Source organism: Mustela erminea, chromosome 17 (genome assembly GCF_009829155.1).
Source record: "Mustela erminea isolate mMusErm1 chromosome 17, mMusErm1.Pri, whole genome shotgun sequence".
In the NCBI taxonomy this organism is placed as follows: domain Eukaryota; kingdom Metazoa; phylum Chordata; class Mammalia; order Carnivora; family Mustelidae; genus Mustela; species Mustela erminea.
In genome coordinates, this window is record NC_045630.1 from 16,299,450 (window position 1) to 16,316,418 (window position 16,969).

A 16,969-nucleotide genomic window follows, 5' to 3' on the forward strand; every position below is an offset into this window, starting at 1 on the left:
AAGGGACAAAAGTAACTTTACTATGGAGAATCGTGGCACATAACACCCTAACCAAGTGATCAAAATAAACATCAGTAATGGGGCAAATGGAAAGTACGTGCTATCAGATAGGTTCCAATAAGGATACAGTATCACTTCTACAACACCCCTCTTACAGATGCATAACGTAAACATAATCAGGAGAAAACATCAGACAAAATCCCAACGAGAAACAGTCTAAAAAAAATTGGTCTGTGTGATTCTAAACTGAATGCTTTTGTTATAAAAGACCCTCTAGGGCAACACATGGGTGGCTTAATCAGTTGAGCCTCTGACTCTTAGTTTCAGCTCAGGTCATGATCTCAGGATCCTGGGATGGAGCCCTGAGTTGGTCTCTGTGCTCACTGGGAGCCTGCTTGTCTCCCTCGCTCTCTGCCCCTCCCCACTCTACTGTTCTCTAAAACAGAAAGAATAAGCGCTGCCTCTAGCTCGCTGAGCTCCAGCCCAAGGAAAAGGGGGTAAGTAAGGAGGTTTCTGTACCATGGCTTTTACAAATCAGACTGCCTGCAAATCGACCAATGGTAAAGCATGGAGGAACCAACTGGCTATAAAAGCCGCTCCCAAGAGTGCGCCCTCTACTGGAGGGGTGAAGAAACTTCATCAGTACAGACCTGGTACTGTGGCAATCCATGAAATTAGACGTTATCAGAAGTCCACTGACCTGATCGGCAAATTGCCTTTCCAGCGTCTGGTGTATGTAATTGTTCAGGACTTCAAAACACATCTGTGCTTCCAGAGTGCAGCTAGTGGTGCTTTGTAGGGGGTAAGTGGGGCCTATCTGGTGGGCCTCTTTGAAGACACCATCCTGTGTGCTATCCATGCCAAATGTGTCATGGTCACACTGGAAGACCTCCAGCTAGCACACCACACACATGCAGAATATGCTTAAGAATCCACTATGATGGAAAACATGTCATTCTTTAAAAAAAAAAAATTACCTTCTTCTTGTTATTGGTAGTTCTGAACGTTAGGTATTTTTTTGCATAGGGTCAAAAGGTAACTACGAATATGATTGTAAACGGAAAAATAGGGGACAGAAATGAGGTATCGGCGGTTTTTCCATTTTCAATTGTGTGTCAATTTTTAATATAAATGCAGGGACATAAAGCATTAATGCAAGTCAAAATGTTTCAGTAAAACATTCTGTTTCATAAAGTTTCAGTTCAACTTTATAACAATTATAAATAAATCTGTTAAATTTTTCTGGATAATGCCAGCGTTTGGATTTTTTAAAAACAAGTAGATTTCTTTTTGACAGCAACTAAATGGTGTTTGTAGCATTTTTATCATACAGATCATTTGTTATACTTTTCTGAGTTGTCCCATATGCAAGTACATGCAGTGTTTAATGTGTCTGTCTTCTGTGCTATTCCTATAAGTTTGCTATTAAAGCACATGAAACTATCAAAAATAGAATGAATAAATCTTAAAAAAAAAAAAAAAAGACCCTCAAGGGCCAACTGGCAAAATTTAAGTAATGTATCAAGGTTAGATGACGGTAATAACATTCCGATCATGACAGTTGTATTGTGGTTATATAGCAGAATGTCCTTGTTTGTATAGGGGTGATAGGGCATAATGTTGGCAAAATACTCTTCTAGTTCAAGGTTTAAGGCTCAAACACACTCTTTTTTGTATACATTTAGATTGTTTCAAAATAAAAAATTATTGAAATATGGAGACAAGTGGGAAATTGTGATCCATAAACAATAAAGAAGAGCCAAAAGCAGCAGTCTCAGAGATGATTCTAGTATTTATTCTTTATTTTTAAAAGATTATTTATTTTTTTATTTGACAGCAAGAGGGAGAGAGGGACAGCAAGAGAGCAAACACAAGCAGGGGGAGTGGGAGAGAAAGAAGGGGCTTCTCACTGAGCAGGGAGCCTGATGTGGGGTTCAATCCCAAGACTTTGGATCATGACCTGAGCTGTAGGCAGACGCTTAACAATGGAGCCACACAGGTGCCCCAGATTCAGCTATTTAAGTTAAGAAAAATAACTTTAAAATAATTATTGCAAATACATAAAAGAAAAGAAAAAAAGATGTAAAATTTCAACATAAAAAGGGATTAGGTAAAGTAAATCAAATGGTCATTCTAAAACTGAAAATTACAATGTTTTTAATTAAGAACTCAATGTAATTAAGAACTTAACAGCAGAAGATAAGATTGTTAAAGGCAAAGATGGGTCAACAAAAATTATCCAAACTGGAGCACTTAGAGAACTAAGAAGCAAAATAAAACAAAAAATAAAACAAAAATAAAAGAGAATATATGATTTTTAGAATCTATGCCAAATGGTCCAAAATATGAGAAACTATACTTCCAGATAAGAGAAAAGAATGGAGCAGAATATCTGAAGACATCACAGTGAAAAATTTTGCAAAATCAAGAAAAGATATGTCAAAAGGTTCAGTAGACCTCAAGCAGAGTTAAATAAGGGCACCTACTCAGTCACTGCTAGAAAATGATATATATTGGGAAAATCTTAATTGCTGTCAAACCAAAAGACATCATCAACAGGGTAAGAACAGTAAGAGTTACAGCTAACTTCTAAGAAGAAAATATGAGAGCTAGCAGAATATGGAATGACAGCTCTGAAGGGCAGAAAGAAGAAAGTGGCCAACATAGAATTCTCTATCAAGCAAAATTATCTTTTTAAACAATAAGTGAAATAGACATATTCAGAGAACTAAAGCTGAGGTTACCTATCATTAGAAGTCAATATTAGAAGAAATACTAAAGCAAGTTCTGCAGGCAAAAGAAAAATGATACCAGATGAAATCAGGAAAGTGCAAGAAGGAATGAAAAAAAATCAAAAAGAAGTAATGAAAAAGCATCATTTATGTGCACAAAGATAAAAGACTTGACTGTTCAATGCCAAAACTGTATCCTGTGACATATGTAGCAAATACAGAAGTAAAAATATATCACAATTATAGCAACATAAGCAGAAAAAAATAAACAGAATTGTACTGTTTTAAGATTTTTACATAGTTCACAAGGAGGCAAAAGCATTAATTTAAGGCAGACTGTAATAAGATACTATTTTGTCATTCCTAGCACAACCACTAAAAGAATGATCATAAAAGGAATAGCAAATGCCCATTAAACAAGGCAAAATGAAATCATAAAAACATACTTAAAAATGCGGAAAAATTTGGGAATGGAAAAGCAGAGAAACATAAAGCAGGTGAAACAGAAAACAAAGATGGCAAATTAAATGGAGTAATACCACTAACTACATTAAATGTAAATAAACTTTGCCATTAAAAGATAAAGATCTGAATAAAAACCAAGACCTACATGCTATTTACAAGAAACACACTTTAAATATACAGACATAGTGTTAATGAACTGAATTATGTTCCCCTCAAATTTGTTAAGTTGAAGCCCTTCTCCCCAGTGTAACTGTATGGAGGCAGGGCCTTTATGGTGGTAATTAAGGTTAAATGAGGTTACAGGAGCATGGCCTTGATCCAACAGGGCTGTTGTCCTATTAGAAGCAGAGGAGACACCAGAGACCTCTCTGTGAGCACACAGAAGAAAGGCCATGTGAGGACAAATGTGAGGACACAACTTTCTGCAAGCCACTACTAGAGGTCACACTAGAAACCAACCGTGTCAGACCTCTACTCTACAAGCCTCCAGAGAAACTATACTTCCAGATATCTCTATCTCTCTGTCAAATAAATAAATAAAATCTTAAAAAAAAATTTAAAGGACAGAAAAAATATGTAAGTCAAACACTATCCAAAGAAAAACTGATATAACTACATAACACTGAACAAAGTATATTTTAAGACACTAAAAATTATTAGAATTTAAAATAGCTACTTCTTACTGATAAAAGGGTCAATTCAACAAGTTCTTAAATTTTTATCTAATAACATAGTTTGAAGGTTTATGAAAAGGAACATAACCAAAAGAAAGAAAATAAATAAATCATAATTGGAAATTTTAAGACAATCTCTTAGTAACTGACACCCCTATCTTACACCACACACAAAAATCAACTCAAAATGGATTAATGACCTGAAACCAGAAAACTACAAAAGAAAACATGGGGGGGGTAAGCTCCTTGACATTGGTCTTGTCAATATGTTTTACTATTATTTTTGTTGTTGTAAGGACTGATATTTCCATGTACTTTAATTTTGGAGCTGCAACTAGACATGCTCCCCTCTCCAATTTAATGGTCTTAAATATTTCCTATGGATCAGTAGGATTTTTAACATCACATGATGTTAAAAATTTTTGATCCAATGAGATAAAAAAATCAAGAATAAATGATAGTAGATTATTTTTACCCCTATTTTCATACATTCTATTGTTGTTTCTCTCTCCCTTATTAAAAGATTTTCTTTCTTTATTTGGCAGAGAGATACAGAGCACATGTAAGCAGAGCAGCAGGCAGAGGAAGAGGGAGAAGCAGGCTCTCTGCTGAGCAGGGAGCCCAATGCAAGGCTCAATCCCAGGACCCTGGAATCATTACCCAAGCCAAAGGCAGTCACTTAACCAACTAAGCCACCCAGGTGCCCTTGTTGTTTCTCTTCTTTATGTTCCAAGTTCCCTTCTGTTATCATTCCCTTTATCTTTAAAGAACTTCCACTTAGCCATTCTTTTAGAGTAGATCTGTGGGCGACAAATATTTGCTCTGCATTTTTCTTCATCTGAGAATGTCTTTTTTTCACCTTTATTCCTAAAAGATATTTTCATTGGGTATAGAATTCTGAGTTGACAGCTTTTCTTTCAGCACCTGAAAAATGTATTGCCTATTTCTTCTGGCCTCCACGAAAAACCATCTGAATCACTGTTTCCCTACAGAAATAACATATTCTTTCCTACTAGCTGCTTTCAATGTTTTCTTCTCTTTAATTTTTGAAAGTTTGATTTTGACATGTTCAGCACAGAATTTTTCAGATTTATCTGTTTGGTTTTGCTTAGCTTCTTTAATCTGTAATGTCACTCCTCAAATTGGGAAGTTTTCTGCATTATTCTTTGAATATTTTTCAGCTTCACAGTGTTTTTCTTCTCTTTTTGGGACTCAGATGACAAAAAAAATCCTAAATCTTCTGTAACTGTCTGGAAACTCTGTTGATTTCTGTTCCATCTATCTTCTCTTAGTTTTTTAAATTAGATAATTTCCACTGATAGAACTTCAAGTTCATGGATTCTTTTCTCTGTCATCTCCATTATGGTATTGAGCCCATTCAGTGAATTTTTATTTCAGTTATTCTCTCTTCAGTTCTACAATTTCATTTAGTTCTTTTTTATATCTTCTATTCCTTTGCTTAGGAATAAATTTAACAAAAGACGTGTAAGACTTATACACTAGAAACTATAAGACATCACTGAAAGAAATTAAACAAGCCCTAAGTAAATGAAAAGGCATTCCATGGATGAGATGACTTAATATTTTAAAATGGCACTACTCCCCAAATTGATCTACAGATTCAATGCAATCCCTATACAAATCTCAGCTGCTTTTTGTTTTGCAGAAATAAGTAAGCTGATTCTAAAATTCATTGCAAATCCAAGGGCCTAGAATAGCGAAAACCACCTTGAAAGAAAAGAATAAAGTCAGAGAGCTTACACTTCTCAGTTTCAAAACCTACTACAAAGCCATAGTAATCAAGAACCAAGAAAATCAGAACTTGAATGAGCGAAGGCAATGAATATACACCAAACACCAAGGTGACTCAGATGTTAGAATTATCTGACAAGGATTTTAAAGTAGTAGTCATAAAATATTTCAATGAGCATTCTTGAAATACATGAGGAAAGGAATCTCAGCAAAGGAATAAATCTAACAAGAGAAGTGTACTGGCATAAGGATAGACATATCAACCAAGGGAAGAGAACTGAAAATCTAGAAATTCATCTTCATATTTATGGTCTGATAACTTTTGCAAAGGGTGCTACAACAATTCAATGGGGGGAAAGGAATGGTCTTTTCAACCAATGACAATGAAACAAATGGAGATCCATATATAAAAGAGTAAAGGTGGACCTCTACCTCACATCATACGCAACTCAAAATTAATCAAAAACGTAAATGTAAGAGATAACATTATGTAAAACTCTTAGAAGAAAAAGGCTTAATCACTATGATCTCCGATTAAACAAGTTTCTTTCTTTCTTTCTTTCTTTTAAAGAATTTATTTATTATTTGACAAACAGATCACAAGTAGGCAGAGAGGCAGGCAGAGAGAGAGAGGAGGAAGCAGGCTCCCTGCTGAGCAGACAGCCCGTTTCAGGGCTTGCTCCCAGGACCCTGGGATCATGACCTGAGCTGAAGGCAGAGGCTTTAACCCACTGAGCCACCCAGGCACCCCGATTAAACAAGTTTCTTAAAATGACATCAAAAACACAAACAAAAGAAAAACTAGATATACTGCGCTTCATCAAAATTGAAACTTTTTGTGTTTCAAAGGATACTATTATGCCAGTAAAAAGACAATCCAGTGAATGGAAGAACATATTTGCAAATCATGTACCTGATAAGGGCCTTCTTTCATAATATATAATAAATCTCACAACTCAATAATAAAGAGACAACCAAATTCTTAAAATAGGGACTTTTTTTTTTTACTTTTTTCCATATGGATTTTTAAATTTAAATTCAATTAGCCAACATATACTACATCATTTTCAGATATAGTATTCAACGATTCATCAGTTGCATATAACACCCACACCCAGTGCTCATCACATCTTGTGCCCTCCTTAATGCCCATCACCCAGTTACCCTATCTCCCCACACAACCTCCCCTTCCACAATGCTCAGTTTGTTTCCCAGAGTCAATAGACTGTCATGGTTTATCCCCCTCTCTGATTTTTTTTCTCATTCAGTTTTCCCTCCCTTCCTCTAGACATAGTTAATATTAATCTGCTCTAGCTGTTTGAGGTATAGAGACTACCTATAGAAACTAACCTAGTCCCTTTTCTTTGGGGGGGGTCCCTCTGAATGGTGGCTACAGAATTTAGGGAGATTAAAAGAAAACTGCCAAAAACAAAATAAAAGGTCTGATTCAGTCAGTTACCTCACTTATCCTACGACTAATACCATCACCTAAGCAAGGTCCCCAACCTACTCCCTTGTACTCACACCCTTCAGGCTTCTGTTATGACATATTTTCCCTTTGAGGTTACCAATATTGGTCCTTTCAAAGCAATTTCACCCAGATTAATATCTCAGAAGAGAGGATGGAAACAAGAGACACAAATGATGATTCACCTCAAAAGGGCTGGCCCTGAGTCCATGATATCCCTCAATAGATTTTGTTTCTAAAAAACCCTTATTGTGCTTTCTGTGGCCTTTTTTTCACCCAATTAAAAAAAAAAAAAGTGGGCATAGGATCTGAAAAGACATTTACCTTTCAAAGACCATACAAAAGTGGCGAATAAGCTGAGGAAAAGATCCTCAACGTGTTTAACAATTAGGACAATGACAATCAAAACCACAGTGAAATATGCTAAAATGGCTATGCTGACAAGAATGTGGAAAAACTGGAACTCTCAAGCATTGCTGGTGGGACTGTAATATGGGGCAGTCTCTCTTAAAACCATAAATAATTCCTCAGAAAGTTAAACACAGAGTTACCGTACGATCCAGCAATTCTACCAAGTATATACCCAAGAGAAATGAAAACATATGTCTGTATGCCCATGTAAAATGTTTATAGCCACTTTATGCATAATAGCCAATATTCATTAAACTGAAGAGCAAAAACTAAAAAAACTCTATGTCCATCAACAGGAGAATAAATTGTGGTATATGCATGAACATGATAAAAAAAATTATACTGCAATAAAGAGCAAATGATGTATGTAACAAGATGTATGTATGTTATGTGGAGCATGTGTTATATTGAGCATAGTAAACCTGATCCAAAATAATATATATCTTACAAATATTTGAATTACAAGAAGAGGCAGAGTTAGTTGATGGCAATAAAAGTCAGAATAATAGTTCCCTCAGAGTGGGAGTGGGAGGATTGCTATTGATAGGAAGTTGCTTAAGGAAAGAAACCCACTAGTGGTGTGTGTGTATATTAAGTTGTGTCCTTAAGAATTTTGTACTGTATGTATCTCACTAAATGTATTTTATATGTCAATTCTTTTAAATAAAAAAGAAAAGCTAGTATAATACTTGCCAAGTATATCTTTTTATAATTTCTATTCTTATTTATTTTATTTTTTTAAAGTAATCTCTACACCCAACATGGGGCTCGAACTCATGACTCCAAGATCAAGAGTTGCATGTTCTACCACTGAGCCAGCCAGGTGCCCCAAACCGAATAGCTTTAAAATATGTTATATATGAGTAAGCAGAGAAAATAAAGATGAGAATAAAATGTACTCAAACTTTACAGAGGAGTGGTTAAGAGTTTGGGCTTTCTTTAGAGTCAGAATGACATGTTCAAATCTAAACTATGTCATTTATTAGTTCTAGGACTTCCCAACCTCCGGTTTCTTCACCAGTAAAATGCAGGTAACAATACACCTACATTATAGGACTGACGCAATGACTAAAAGAGACAAAACACATAAAATGCTTAGTACAAACAAAAACCAAAAACTGTTTTATAGTTTACCCCTCCCCCAACCCACACACATAACAGAATTATTGATAGTTTAACTTATTGCTTTATACTTTTCTCATGACTTTGTTTCTTTGTTTTCTGTCTTTTTTTCAGATAATGAAGAACTCTGAATTCTTTAGAATTTGTCTTATGTTCAATGCAGTCATAGAGAATTTGAGGGTCAGTGACATAATGAACAGCAGTCTCGAGAAGTCTCTTTGGCAGTAATATTCTTGGTGGACTTGGGGAGAAGGAGTAGACTTGGTCAGGAGCAGCGAGACAGCTTGAGGTGGAGAGGCTACTGTCCTTAATTTAAGACCCACAACACCCTATGAAATCTACACTTGTCATTACTGCTATACTTCTTTAAAAAATACATTTTCTATTTATTTCACAAAACTACATAAGAGGAGATAGAATTTCATACTACAAAGATAGAATTTCTTTCTTTTTTTCAGATTCATTCATTTATTCGTTCATTTCACAGTACCTTTTTTTTTTTTTCAACTGGGATGTAACTGACATACAGCATTATCTTAGTTTCAGGTATACAATATAATGGTTCAATATTTGTATATACTGTGAAATGATCACCAAAATAACTTTAGTTAACATCTTTTTTTTCCTTTTTAATTTTTTAAAAAAATTTATTTGACAGAGAGCAAGAGCACAAGCAGGGGGAGTGGCAGAGAGGGAGGGGGAAACAGACTCCCCACCGAACTGGGAGCCCAATGCGGGGCTTGATCCCAGGACCCTGAGATCATGAGCTGAGCCAAAGGCAGTCACTCAACCATCTGAGCAACGCAGGTACCCCCGAAATCTCATGTTTCTGAAATCTTTTACAACACATAGTCACCGAGGCATTCACAGAGAGGGCATGGTGCTCTCTGCCATTACGCAAACCGTAAGTTTATGTAATTTATAAATCACCAAGTCTCAAACATTTCAGTACAACTCAAAATATTTTCCACTTGGAACTGCATTAACACCTAGTACACCGTGTAAACACCTAACACCACAGATGCTCCCACTTCTCCCCCCAACCCTGCTGAGATCCTTAACATTACTTCACAGTAAATCTGAAAAAATCTAGTAATAAGTCTTCAGCACTCAAATACTTTCAGTGCGCTTTGGGAGTAGTTTTAATCATTCTCCAGGGCTTCGAAGACCAAAATTGCTCAAGAGGTCTGTGGGGTGTGTGTGTGTGGGTATTTAACCCATATCCTAATTTCAAATATGGTTAAGAACCTAACTTCCAGAGTTGAACTAAAAATCAATACCAAGCAGTGGAAGAGACAAAACTGTGTCCATAATACTGCCAGATAACAAATGAAATCTATAAAGAATCTTCCTTAGAAATAAAATAAAAAGTTCCAATTCCATCAGTCACAGAACATAGAAATTGCAATGCAATAAAAGTACATAGGAGATATACTGACGGGTAAAAAATGAGAGGAAAACACGGAGCAGACTTTGACATATCTCTAATAACGACTCTGTTTCAGGCTAATGGTAAAAATTAGTCTTCAGATAGTTGATAACATCAGCCTGTCTCTGCTGGGTTAGTACCAAGATCTGTGGCCAAGCAAATACTTCTAATAAAATTGATTTTCCTTTTTGGCAACCAATAGGCCAGTCAATAATAATGTTGTTTAAGAAAGATTGAATCATGAGGGAGATGAACCCTTCTTTCCATTTATTATGTTTGTATTGTCTATATTTGAAAAGAGTTTTCAATAACGAAACCAAAGAAGATATTACAAGGGGAAAGCTATTCCGAGAGCTCATCTCCAAAAGCTCTGTGACTTGGAAGCATGTTAGCAATCCAGACTGACAAAGCCACGAGCATTCCCTTAACTGCTAGGTCGTATGGATTAGGACTGTCAATAACAAAGGAAAATCGAGGTTAGACGCAATATAAAGATACAGTCCTGTGAATACAAAGACATCAAGGAAAAAACTGCCTGTACATAGTCCTAAATATCCATCTAAAAGCCTAGACGGAACTTCTACTTTGCATTAAAGCTGGCGTTCTGTAAGGAGTATTCCATAAGGCCACATAAGGCGGTTTTTGGATTGTTTGTCTTTTTATATTAACCAAACATAATACAAGAAAAACCTCAACAAAAACCTCACACTATTGCTAACTTGGGAACATTTCCCTCCAAAATACCCCCTAACAACACAAGCCAAATAAAAGCCATGAGTGCACCACTACTTCGTTTTGTTTTTTAACTGACTTAACTTTATGGTAGTGGATAGGAGAAGCAAGGGATGGAAACATGATTTAAAATTCATAAAGAAAAATAAGTAAAAATCACAAGAAAATTTCTCAATAAGTAGTGAAGGAACATATCCTACCAGATATTAAAAAATATTTTGAAGCTATCATCCTTAAAACATCATAGCACAAGTACATGAATGGAAAAACAGAGCAATGGAATAGGAAATAGCACCAGAAATACACTGAAATATACAGAGGAAGTGAGAATATGGAAAAAAGAAAGATACTTCCAATCAGTAAAGATTATTCAATAAACACTACTGAACAAATGATTAGTCATCCATACAAAAATAAAGCTGGCACCATCTGGATAAAACATAAAATCTCTATTACATACATGGGACACAAATTAATTCTACATGGATCAAGGAAACCATGAAATGATCATAGTAATGAGAAGGAAACATGGGGGGGACTTGAATATTTTTATCACAAAGTGCTAATTTTCCTTAATATATAAAAAGTTCCAAAAAAAAAAAAAAGTTCCTCTAGGGACGCCTGGGTGGCTCAGTCATTAGGCATCTGCCTTCTGCTAAGGTCATCATCTCAGGGTCCTGGGATTGAGCGCCTACCAGGCTTCCTGCTTCTTCCTCTCCCACTCCCCCTGCCTGTGTTCCCTCTCTTGCTGTGTCTCTCTCTGTCAAATAAATAAATAAAATCTTTAAAAAAAAGTTCCTCTAAATTAAGAAGAAAACATCAATGGGAAACTGAGCAAAACATATGAGCAGATGCTTCACAGAAATGAAATACAGATGGTTCTTGGTTACAGGAAAGAAAGCCCAACACATTGCTCAAGTTAAATAAATTATGATACATCTCTAAAAAGGAATATTATGCAGACATTAAGAAGAGTAAGGCAGCACTATCAGTACTGATATCGAACAATCTCTGAGATAAAGCAAGTTATATAGAATGGTGTATGTAGTTTGCATCATATTGTTACAGTACATGCATATATATATGTGTGTGTGTGTGTGTGTGTATATATATATATATATATATATATAAAACATATCCTGCATGGATATATACTAGTTAGTAAGAGATCTGTCTCCAGAAGAGGGAACTGGGTGGCTGGGAAACAATGACGAGGAAGAGTTTTTAAAAATTAGTCTTTTGGGGCACCTGGGTGGCTCAGTGGGTTAAAAGCCTCTGCCCTGGGCTTGAGTCATAATCCTGGGTCCTGGGATTGGGACTCACATCAGGCTCTCTGCTCGGCGGGGAGCCTGCTTCCCTCCCTGCCCCCCACCCCCTGCCTGCCTCTCTGCCTACTTGTGATCTCTGTCAAATAAATTATAAATAAATAAAAAAACAAGCCTTTTGCATTTTTTGAGTTTTTTTTTTAAGATTTTATTTATTTATTTGACAGAGAGAGAGCAAGAGAGAGAGCACAAGCAATGGAGTGGCAGGCAAAGGGAGAAGCAGGCTCCCTGCTGAGGAAATAGCACCAGGATCATGACCTGATCCAAAGGCAGATGTTAACCGACTGAGCCACCCAGGTACCCCGAGGGTTTTTTTTAAACACACAGTACCTACAAAAAAAGAAAGAAAGAAAAAAATATATATTTCAAGGCATATTATGGTGGCAGGCTATGATATGACCAATGACTCAAGCTAGGGAACTGGCCCAAGAAGAACGCACACATATCTAATGGGAAAAGAAGTATTTCTTCTGATAAAGCAACAAGGACACCCAAAAAGTTCTGGTAAATGCTTAGGTCCTTTCTGGTACTCAACTTCTATTTTTTCTAAAATTTGTCAACTTCTTTACAAGCCAGTATTACTTTATTCAATAATTACTGAGCATCTACTGTATGTCAGATATTATACGAGGCACTGGTGATATAACCAAACTCTAGTACCTGTATATGGTAGTGTTGAAAATACAGACATGTAATCAGCCAATAATAATACAAAGTGATTGCACTGTAATAAATCTCTGAGGAACTTAAGAACAGGGAGCTATAAACTACTGGGTGTGTCTAAGTGGTCAAGCGAAGGCAGGCTTCCTGGAGGAAGTGATGTAAAAGCTGAGGCACAGGAAGGAGAATGAGGAAGAGAGAAAACAGCAAATATAAAGGCCAAGAGGTGAGTAGCATGTCAAGTCCTTCAACAAAATGAAGCTTAGCACAACAGGGATAAGGTACAAGCAAGGAGCTCACTGAGAAATAAGTGGCGGTGTAAGATCATGAAGAGCTTTCCAGGGCACAGAAATTAAGATTATGCCTTAGAAAAACAAAAGTAAACAAGAAAACATTTGCAAATTAGCATCTTAGAAATATTCTCCAGATGAAAAATGGAAAATATACTGAAGGATATCAAGATTAGAAGAAATAGAGTTCAGAGCTGCTGCACTCGCGTACTAGAAATGTTGAAATAGAGAAGTGGGTAGACTTGGAGGTATACTTAGAAGGCAGAACCTACAGGACTGGAATGGGTATGAAAATGAGAGGAGAATCAAGGACGGCCCCTGGAAAACTGGTTGGATGATGGTGCCAACTGCAGTGAGGCACCATCCAACAGTGGCAGCTGTTAAGAGACGGTAGGTTCAGTGGAAGCTACCGTGACTCTGAAGTGTCTGAGGGATAGCCAAGAAGAGATCTATGCTTTTGGACCTAGCTGAAATCTGGGTTCAGGATAAAGCTTTCCCATTTCTCTGTGAAAAGTGAGATAATCTGAGAATGAAAAGCACCCTAAGACTTTTCAGGCAAAATTAAAGATGGATACCATAATCTATGATAATATCGTACCAGATATGAGTTGTATTTTTTTTCTAGCTTTGCCCAGAGACTAGGTGTACATGTGTAAATGGCAGGTAACTGGATTAATCAGAATTAGGCTTTTCCCATGTGGCTGTAATGGTTGAAAAACAGAAAGAATGGAGATGAGGATGAATATAACAGTATGAGAATGGATAAAATGAGCTGAAATGGGAGAAGGTAGATCAGTAAAGTAACCAGAGATTTCTTTTAGGTCAAAAAGAAATTTAGAGTGAAATGGAGAGTATAGTTAGAACTAAAAAATTTCAGGCTTAATGAAAAGAGCCAGGATGATCTCATAAGGCCTAAAGGGCTGGACTGGAATAGATATATATGGCAATCAATGTTACATAAAGAAAAGCATTTTATATCTAATATCCTAAATTAAAAAGTAAACACCTGGAACAGGACAAAGATACCCATTTACATTACTTCTGTTGCCTAGTCAGAGCGAGCGAGCAAGAATCCCATGGCGCCTGACTGGCTCAGTTTGTACAGCATGTGACTCTTGCTTTGGGGTGGTGAGTTTGAGCCCCATGCTGGATGCACAGATTACTTTTAAAAAAAAAGGAAAAAGAAAAGGAATCCAAATTGCCAAGGAAGATGTAAAATTATCTGTTTACACACAACAAAAGTGATCTTATGTGTAAAAAATCCAGATTTCACAAAAGCTTTAAGAACCAATAAATGAATTCAGCAAAGTTGTAGGATACAAAATCAACATCCAAGAATCAGTTGTGTTTCTAACCACCAACAATGAGCAATCCAAAAAAGAAATTTAGAAAACAATTTCACTGGAAATAGCATCAAAAAGAGTAAAATACCTAGAAATAAGCTTAACCAAGGAGGTGAAAGAACTCTATACTGAAAATCACAAAATGCTGCCTAAAGAAATTAGAGAAACCAATAAATGGAAAAACCCATTGACTGGAAGACTTAACATTGTTAAAATGCCAATACTTCCTTAAGTAATCTACAGATTCAAAGCAATCCCTATCAAAAAATCCCAATGATATTTTTTGCAAAAAAAAAAAAAAAAATTCCATCTTATTAAGCAACCTAGAATAGCCAAAACAATCTTTTCTGGCTCAGTCGGAGGAGCATGTGACTCTTAATCTTGGGGTTAGAAAGTTGGAGGTCTCACAGTTCCAGATTTCAATTTTTTTTTTTTTAAATTTATTTGACAGACAGAGATCACAAGTAGGCAGAGAGGCAGGTGCGGGGGGGGGGGGGGGGGGGGAACAGGGAAGCAGTCTCCTGCTGGGCAGAGAGCCCTATGCGATGCGGGGCTCGACTCCAGGATCCTGAGATCATGACCTGAGCTGAAGGCAGAGGTTTTAACCCACTGAGCCACCCAGGTGCCCCCCCAATTTCAAATTTTACTATAACTCTACAGTAATCAAACCAATGTAGTAATGGCAAAAAGACAGAAATAAAGATCAATGGAATAGATATGAAGCCTAAACCCTCACATATATGATCAAAGGATTTTTGACAAGGGTTCCAAGACCATTCAATGGGGAAAAGACATTTCAACAAATGATGCTGAGAAAACAGACTACCATGTGCAAAAAAATGAAGTTGAACCCCTACCTTAGGCCATATACAGACACTAACTCAAGATGGGTCAAAGACTAACATATGATCTAAAATTATAAAACTCTTAAGCATAGGGGAAAAAGCTCTAAAATACTGAATTTGGCAATGATTTCTTGCATATGATACCAAAAGCACAGGCAACTAAAGAAAAAATAGGTAAGGCGAACTTCATCAAAATTTAAAACTATTGTGCATCAAAGGACACTATCAATACAATCAAAGACAATTCACAGAATGGAAGAAAATATCTGCAAATCATTTATCAGACAAGGGACTGACATTCAGAATATATAAGGAATTTCTACAACTTAACTTAAAAATACCAACAACTCAATTTAAAAATGGGCAAAGGATACAAACAAGATATACAAATGGCCAATAAACAAATGAAAAGATGTTCAATATCACCAGTCATCAGAGAAATGCATATTAAAACCACAGTGAGATACCACTTCACACTCAGTAAGATGCCTATTATCACAAATACAGAAAATAACAAGTGTTGGTAAAGATGTGAAGAAATTCGTACACTTGTGCATGGCTGATGGGAATGTATAATGGTGTAGCCACTGTGGAAAATGCTATAGTGATTCCTCAAAATATTCAACAAAAAATAACCGTATGATCAAGCAATTCTTCTGGTTATGCACTAAAAAGAAGTGAAAGCAAGGACTCAAATAAACAGTTGTTACCTACACTCATAGGAGGATTCATCATAATAGTGAAAAGGAGAAAGCAACCCAAGTATCTAGAGATGGCTATTTGGATAAACAAAATGTGGTATATACATATAATGATATATTATCTAGTTTTTCAAAGAAAGGAAATTAATTTATTTTTTAAATTTTAAATTTTTTATTTATTTGAGAGTGAGCAAGAGGGAGCACGAGTGGGGGAGGAGGAGGAGCAGGGGTGGAGCGAAGGGAGAAGTAGAAGCACACTTCTCCCAAAGGGAGCCTGACGTGGGGTTTGACTTTCTGGGTCCCTGGGATCAGGACCCACCAAAGGCAGACACTTAATGAACTGAGCCACCCAAGCAGGTGCCCCTAAAAAGGAAGGAGATCCTGATACATGCTACCAACACGGATGATCCCTGAAAATATTATGAAGGCGTAAAGTAGAACTGCGGTTGCCAGGAGCTGGGGGGAACGGCGAGTTAGTTAGGAATTCAGAATTTCAGTGTGGGGAAAAAGAAGAAGTTCTGGAGATGAATGGTGGTGGTGACTGAACAACTTAAACATACTTAATGCCACAGAACTGTACACTTAAAAATGGTTAAAATGGTAAAAATTTTATGTTATGTATATTTTGCTACAATAAAAACAAAAAGGAAAGAAAACACAAGGGTAAATCTTAATGACCTTATATTTGACAATGGTTTCCTAGGTATGACACCAAGAGCAAAACCAACAAAAGAAAAAATAGATAAACTGAACTTAAATCAAAATTAAAAACCTGTGCACCAAAAGATACTATCAAAAAGTGAAAACTCTCAGAAAGGGAAAAGATACCTGCAAATCATGTGTCTGACAATGGACTACCATCCAGAGTACATAAAGAACTCTAACATCTTAACAACAAAAAGACAAACAACTCAAAAGTGGTGAAAGACTTGAATACACATTTCTCCAAAGGAGATACAGACTTTGTTAATAAGTACATGAAAAGATACCAACATCACCAGTTGTTAAGGAAATGCAAAT

At 36.3% G+C, this 16,969-nt stretch overlaps 1 protein-coding gene and 1 pseudogene across 1 annotated transcript in view; one reads left to right on the forward strand and one right to left on the reverse strand.

Moving 5' to 3' along the window:
- Positions 1–16,969, reverse strand: part of ACBD6 (acyl-CoA binding domain containing 6) — a 119,516-nt gene that overhangs the window by 84,730 nt on the left and 17,817 nt on the right. The window lies entirely within an intron of this gene.
- On the forward strand, positions 463–928 carry LOC116576682 (annotated as a pseudogene).